General features: G+C 43.4%; 1 protein-coding gene across 1 annotated transcript in view; it reads left to right on the top strand.

Moving 5' to 3' along the window:
- The first annotated feature begins 3,910 nt into the window (after window positions 1-3,910).
- Window positions 3,911-7,968, top strand: part of c1h18orf54 (chromosome 1 C18orf54 homolog) — a 39,604-nt gene continuing 35,546 nt past the window's right edge. Inside the window, exon 1 of the mRNA XM_043721299.1 lies at window positions 3,911-4,308. The gene's annotated coding sequence lies outside the window, so the exon portion shown is untranslated. The remainder of the gene's footprint in view (window positions 4,309-7,968) is intronic.

A 7,968-nucleotide genomic window follows, 5' to 3' on the forward strand; every position in this document is an offset into this window, starting at 1 on the left:
CGATTTTGTTTAAAAACTGGTTACCTCCCATTAAGGCTTCAAACGAGCAGAAACCTTTTTTTTCCTTGAGGGCTGCATGTCCGTAGAAATCGCATTGTCAAGGAGCAGTGGAAGCCATATTGAGGCTGAGTTGGATGGATTTTGATCAACAAAGAAGACCAGTGTTATGGTTTGCCAAGAAAATGGACTTGGACCCACAAACAAACTAGCTGTATTCTTTCCACACTAGGGATTTGAGGGCAGCACAGTGGCTCAGTGGTGCCTCACAGTACCTGGAACTCGGGTTCGATTCCAGCCTTGGGTGACTGTCCGTGTGGAATTTGTACATTCTCCCTGTGTCTGTGTGGGTTTTCTCTGGGTTCTCCGGTTCCCTCCCACAATCCAAAGATGTGCAGGTTTGGTGAATTGGCCAAGCTAAATTGCCCATAGTGTAGGTTATTAGTCAGGGGTAAATATAGGATAGCGGATGGGTCTGGGTGAGTTACTCTTCAGAGGATCGGTGTAGACTTGTTGGGATGAAGGGCCTGTTTCCACATTATAAGAATTCTAATTCAAACAACGCTTTCACACAAGTTTCGTTATTTGTTGTCTTTTCTTCAAACTTCTGAAATGCAACAAGATTAATTCCCAAATAGAACCTTAATCTATTTAGCACAAACAAAAGGAAGCCTGTAAGCTTCTACACAAAGTGCAAAGATTCACAACTTAACCTTCCAAGACACTAAATCAAGAGAGGTATGCTCACTCACACCCATTTAACATTATTGGAAGTTTTCTCACGCTTACACATAGTTCCTGAAATTTTTGCTTCACAAAATTTTTTTAAATTGCTGATAACAAACTCTTATAGCTACAAAGGTGAAGAATAAGGGGCTGTTTGCATTTTCATCAAACGACCTCACATTTTTCAATCTATGTAAAGTGTCAAATTTTATTGCACTCTACATTGCAGGGCGGTAGCCCTTGAAATCCCATTCACATCAAATGAAACAATTGCTTTTGAACAACTGAAAGATTTTATCGTGCATTATTTGTAGGCCAATTTTACTCCAATTTTGTACAGAGATGTCTCACTCACATTAAATACCAACAGCTTTGAAATGTATAAGACCAGACCACAGAGAGCTTCCCTGGTACAAACAGGCAGAAACACACAAAGAACAGGGCAAAACTATCAAATGTGTATATGTTATCAACAGCATTCCAAGTTACTGCACTGCTTTCAACTTAATTTTTAATTTCCACAAATCATTTAAACTTCACATTCTCTTTTATGTCTCATGGTAGGTGGAAGTGAAAAGAAAAAATTATTTTTCTTTGTGGCCAAACACACAAGCAGCTGGAGTATTGTCTGCTGAAAAACGAGCTCACGTCCTCTTAGCTCAGTAGTTGCCAGGGCATAATGCCTCCCTAACCGCCCTTCAATTGCAGAATTCTCTTGCATGCACAGTGCCTTAAATTCACTCATTCTGGTTAACACTTTCACATTTTCCAGCACAGGCAAGTGTCTCAATCTGCATCTCCCTAGCCTCCCTGGAGAATCAGAAAAACACACGTTCTGCTCCTTGGAAATTTGGGGACAGGTTTTCAAATGGCCAGACAGCCATTATTCCAATGTAGAGAAGAGTTCGGCCTGGGGACCCGGCAGAATCCCCATCTTGGCACACTCCAAAGGAATTGCCAAAAATTTTAATTTTTCTCGGTGCAATTCCCCTACACCTGGAACTCTTCAAAAGTCTCCGTAAGAGTCGGAGGCTTCTGATTGTTTGGATAAAATTAAATAACTTAGTTGCTCAGAAAATGTTAGACCTAGTCTAACTCTTGAATAACCATTAAACAAAGCATATAATAACCTCACTCACTCCTAACTATACCTGCCCTGATGCCTTATATATCTTTACATAACTTGATGCCTCCTAGATACATAACATTCCTGCCCCTAGAAGCTGACATCTACCCCTTTGTCCCGGGACCCAACATCATTCCTGGCATCAGACACCCCAAACGACACTGGATCCGATAGTCTACACTACACTGGACCCATCTCCCAGACTTACAATAGATCGCAGAAATTGAGTGTCTCGAGGACTGTAACTTGCAATAGAGTGTGACTCACAATAAATCACAGAAATTAAACATCTTAAGGAGTGTGACTAGGGCACATGGTTTTAAGGTGAGAGGAGAGAGACTTAAAAAAAGACAAAGTTTTTACACAGAGCCATGGTTCACGTGTGGAATGAACATTGAGGAAATGGTGAATGCAGGTACAGTTTACACAGTTACACTTAGATAAGTACATGAATAGGAAAGGTTTAGAGGGATATGGCCCAGGAGCAGGCAGGTGGGATTATCTTAATTTAAGATTATGTTTGACATAGACTGGTTGAACTGGTCTGTTTCTGTGCTGTATGAACTCTGACTAGAATAAATTGCAGACTTGCACTCCTTAAGGAGTGTGACTCACAATAGAGGTGAATGTCCCGACTGCCTGCCCCTCTTCCGCGGTTACGTTAGGGCCCGGGTGTCCTTGGAGAAGGAGCACGCGGTGTCGACCAACACGCTGAAGTTGTTCAGGGAGAGGTGGACGCCGCAGGGAGTGGAGTGCATTATTTCTCCCTCCAACTCTATTTTGATTTAGTCCCTACCCTCCCCTTCACTGTTTTTGATCACACAGCACTGCCCTTTGATGTGAAGGGCAGTGTTTGTCACTGGCCACCCGGATGTTTTCCTATCTTCCTGGTGGTGGAATTTGAATAAAGATTCGTGCACTTTGTGTCTTTCACTGTGTCTTACACCTGCACACACACACCATGGGTGCTGGGGAAAAAATAAGCACTAAAAAAGAAAAAAATATAAACAGAAGATGTCACTGGCCACTCGGGTGTTTGCCTATCTTCCTGGTGGTGGAATTTGAATAAAGATTCGTGCACTTAAAAAAAAATAGAGGTGAATGTCACAAGGAGTTTGACTTACAATAGATCATAGAAATTGAGTATCTCGAGAGTGCTGTGTTGAGATCCTAAAGGAGTTACAATAAGCCACAGAAATTGTGCATCTCAAGATGTGCAACTCACAATAGAGTGCTGGAGTTGAGCTCCTCAGGGAATGGGAGTTAAAATAAAGTGCTGGCGTTGAGTGTCTCAAGGAGTGCAACTTGCTTGCAGAAATTGATCATCTCCAGGACTGTGATTAGTGTGCCAGAATTGACTGTCTTAGGGAGTGACACTTACAATAGTCTGCCAGAGTGAGTTACTCAAGGAATTCAGTACATAAAGCAGGGAGGTATTTGGTTGTTCTTGCCTAACAAAACAACTGATTGGTATATAGAAAACAAGACCCAAAAAAATTGAGGGTGCTGGAAATCAGAAACACAAACAGAAATAATTGGAAAAACTCAGCTAGTTCTGCAGAGAGAAAGCAAAATTAACATTTTGGATCCAGTGACCCTTCTTCAGAATTGAAGATGGGCTGGGAGGGATAAATGATAGGTGGAGATGGATCCCAGAGAGAGAGAAACACAGTTGGGCAAAGGAATGGGTAAAGATCAGCCTGGGGGAAATCAGTGGGAGCTAATGGGGACCGTTAGTGGCTGACAATAGGTTGGTTGTGGTAGCCGCCCCATGTGATGAAAAGGCCCCAAAATTATTGAATTTGATACTGAGTCCTGAAGGCCATTGGGCACCCCATCAGAAAATGAGGCATTCTTCCAACTTGCGTAGAGTTCGACGGAGCACAGCAGCAAGCCCGAGAACAGGGTGGTATGTGGACATGGAGAATGTGGATGGTGAGATTGAGGGCAGGTGAGGATGTGGATGGTGAGATTGAGGGCAGGTGAGGATGTGGATGGTGAGAGTGACTCCAGTGGAAGGTGAGGACTTTGCATTGAGCTTCTGTTACAGGCGGGGGCGCAGGCGCATTGTGATCCAACTGTAACAATTGTTGAAGCGGAAGTTTGTGTTTGGAGCAGACAGAGAGAGAGAGAGGCACAGACCCGGGCTGGGGGAAGGAGAGAGGCACAGACACAGACCCAGACCCGGGCTGGGGGAAGGAGAGAGGTACAGAGAAAGGGAGAGACTGACTCTCCTAGTCGCTGGCTGATTGACTGACCTAGGGAGAGAGAGAGGACGGGGGCTGGGAGTCCCGGAGCAGTACCGGGGGAAGAGCGGTGATCGGATCCGGGACAAATCTGTGAAGGAGCAGTGGTAGTGAGTGATGTTTGTAAGTTCCCTCCTGGTTCTGCCTCTCAGGGTTAATGGCTGGTTGCAGACTCTCCCTCAGCAAACTGTTGCAGGATTCATGTCTTCACAGGTAATCAATGCAGCCGCTTTTATCCGTTTGAAGCTCCGGAATTCCACTGCATTTTTGCGGAGAGATAATGTGTAATTTCTTTAAAAAGTTATTACCTTAAAGTACTTGCCTTTTAGATTCAAAAATCTCCAATCAAATCACTGCTCTTTTGATTCTGGCCTTTTGATTGGATATGTAGCTTGCTTCTCATCTCATCTCTTACACATTTAAATTTATTGCACGCGGTATTATATCGTATATCTTGTTTTGTTAAGTTAATGCTAATTATAGTAACAGACATTTAGTGACTTTTTTATTTTAGATGTACATTTCTTCCCTGGTGAACTCCAGTACTGCATTGCTCTGACTTTGGCTCTTTGTCAGAGGCTGACAGCCCATCAAATCAATGTCTGTCAAAAACAACCACCTAACTATTTCCCGTCACTTGGCTTATAAACTTGTATGCCTTGGCATGACAAGTATATATTTAAATACTTTTTACATATTATGAAAATTTCTGCCTCTACCATCCTTAACAGGCATTGAGTTCCAGAATCCCACAACCTTCTGGGTGAAAAATTATTTTTCCTTACATCTTCTGCCCCTTGCTGTAAATCTACACCGTCTGTAATTGGTTCCTCCATGAATGGGAAAATATCTTCCTGTCAATCCTAATTATGCCCCTCATTTTATACATCTCAATCATGACTCCTCTCAATCTCCTTGTTCCAAGGAAAACACTCCCAGTCTGTCCATTCTGTCATCATAACTGAAACTTTCCAGCCCAGGCAACATCCTGGTAAATCACCTCTGCACTCTCTCCAGTGTTATCACCTCCCCTCAATAATGTGCATTCCAGAACCCCACACAGTACTCCTGCTATGGCCTAACCTACTTTTTATACAGTTTAAGCTTATCCTCCCTGCTCTTAAACTCTGTGCCTTGGCTAATAAAGACAAGTATATCATATGACACCTTAACCTGTTTATCCATTTGTCCTGACACCTTGTGTTTATGTTTGTGCTGTCATATAAGAGAGGTAAATATTGGATTAGGTAACTAGGCTAGGATGGATCTGCACAAGATGAAATGGTAGCACCTCATCAGAGATAAAACCAATTCCATTGGAGGGAGGCAGACTTGTACATCAAGGGAGGGTTTAATTCTACAGGAAGGTGAAAGCATGAAATATTACATTTACACAAAGAACTGGGAGAAACAAGCAATAAAATGATTAATTCTGGAATAGGAGAGATCAGATAGTGGAAATAACAAGACATAGATGGGTGGAGAGTCCGTTTCTGTAACTGGAATTGAGAAAGTTCTCTTACTGAACTATAAGCTCAAGTAACCATGTGGACTTATGATCATAGCATCAGAAAACTGAATCAAACCAGGAGAGGAATGAGAACTAAAATCCTGGCCATCATCTAACCAGGATAGTAGAACAGTGGAGAGGAGTTGGTTATATCTGACTCTACTGCCACCGCTAGCAATGCATTCCACAGACCCAGTGCTCTCTGGGTAAAGAACCTGGCTCTGACATTTCCCCTAAACCTTCCTCCATTTACCTGAAAATTATCCCCCCTCATGATAGACATTTCCACCATGGGAAAAAAATCACTGGCGATCCACTGTCTCTATGCCTGTCAACATTTTGTACACCTCTGTCAAGTCAACTCTCACCTTTCTTCACTTCAATGAGAAAAGCCTTAGCTCCCTCAATCTTTCTTCATAAGACCTGCCCTCCAGTCCAGGCAGCATCCTGGTAAATCTCCTCTGCATTCTCCACATCTTTCCGAGAATGAGGCAACCAGAATTGAACACAGTATTCCAAGTGTGATCTAGCCAGGGCTCTATAGAGCTGCAGCATAACCTCACATCTCAAACTTAATCCCCCTGCTAATGAAAGCCAACACACCATACGCCTTCTTAACAAGCCTATCAACTTGGGTGGCAACTTTGAGAGATCTATGGACGTGGACCCCAAGATCTCTCTGTTCTTCTACACTGCCAAGAATCCTGCCGTTAACCCTATATTCTGCATTCACATTCACCTTCCAAAGTGAATAACTTCACATTTTTCTAGGTTGAACTCTGTATGCCACTTATCAGCCCAGTTCTGTATCGTGTCAATGTCCTGTTGCAACCTACATCAGCCTTCCACACTATCTACCACTCCACCAACCTTCGCATCATCGGCAAGCTTGCTGACCCACCCTTCCATCAAAGTTATTTATAAATATCACGAAGAGCAGAGGTCCCAGAACCGACTCCTGCGGAACACCATAGGTCACCAAGCTCCAGGCTTAATACTTTGCATCTAACACGACCCTCTGTCTTCTATGGGCCAACCAATTCTGTATCCAGACAGTCAGAGTCCGCCGTATCCCATGCCTCCTTACTTTGTATATGAATCTACCATGGGGAACTCTAATCAAAGGCCTTGCTAAAATCCATCCACACCATATCCACCGCTCTATCTTCATCAACGTGTTTTCTCACATCCTCAAAGAATTCAGTAAGGTTTGCCCAACCCCCCCTCCCCTAAAGCCATGCTGACTATCTCTAATCAAACTATGGTTTTCCAAGTAATCATAAATCCTGTCTCTCAGAATCCTCCCCAATACTTTGCGCACCACTGACGTAAGACTGACTGGTCTGTAATTTCCAGGATTATCGCTATTCCCTTCCTTAAACAAAGGAATAACATTTGCCACCCTCCAATCATCTGGCACTACTCCAGTGGACAGTGAGGACACAGATCATTGCCAAGGTGCAGCAATCTCTTCCCTCGCTTCCTGTAGTATTCTTGGATATATCCCATCTGGCCCAGGAGATTATCTATCCTTATTCAAAATTTTCAGCACATACTCCCTAACATCAACCTGTTCTAGCATGTCAGTCTGTTTCACGCTGTCCTCAGAAACATCAAGGTGCCTCTTAGTACTCAATTTACTTTTTATTCACTCGTGATCTCTGGGCTTTGCTGGCTGAGCCAGCATTTATTGCCACGCTGAGAAGGCCTTGGAATAGTGGTGGTGAGCTACTTTGATTTTAACCTTTATAGGCCACCTCAATGTGGCTTGTATTCCCACTATCCGTTCCCTCCTGTTTCTGAATTGTACATTATTTTGCTTATTTCTCCTAGTTCTTTGAAATATTGTGGTAGACCCACAAATTTGATAGGATGGAAATTGCAATAGACAATAGACAATAGGTGCAGGAGTAGGCCATTTAGCCCTCCGAGCCTGCACTGCTATTCAACATGATCATGGCTGATCATTCCTAATCAGTATCCTGTTCCTGCCTTATGTCCTTAACCCTTGGTTCCACTATCTTTGAGAGCTCTATCCAACTCTTTCTTAAATGCATCCAGAGACTGGGCCTCCACTGCCCTCTGGGGCAGAGCATTCCACACAGCCACCACTCTCTGGGTGAACAAGTTTCTCCTCATCTCTGTCCTAAATGGTCTACCCCGTATTTTTAAGCTGTGTCCTCAGGTTCGGTACTCACCCATCAGCGGAAACATGTTTCCTGCCTCCAGAATGTCCAACCCTTTAATAATCTTATATGTCTCAATCAGATCCCATCTCAGTCTTCAAAACTCAAGGGTACACAAGCCCAGTCGCTCCAGTCTTTCAGCGTAAGGTAGTCCAGCCATTCCAGGAATTGACCTCG

This window comes from Chiloscyllium plagiosum, chromosome 1 (assembly GCF_004010195.1).
Source record: "Chiloscyllium plagiosum isolate BGI_BamShark_2017 chromosome 1, ASM401019v2, whole genome shotgun sequence".
In the NCBI taxonomy this organism is placed as follows: Eukaryota; Metazoa; Chordata; class Chondrichthyes; order Orectolobiformes; family Hemiscylliidae; genus Chiloscyllium; species Chiloscyllium plagiosum.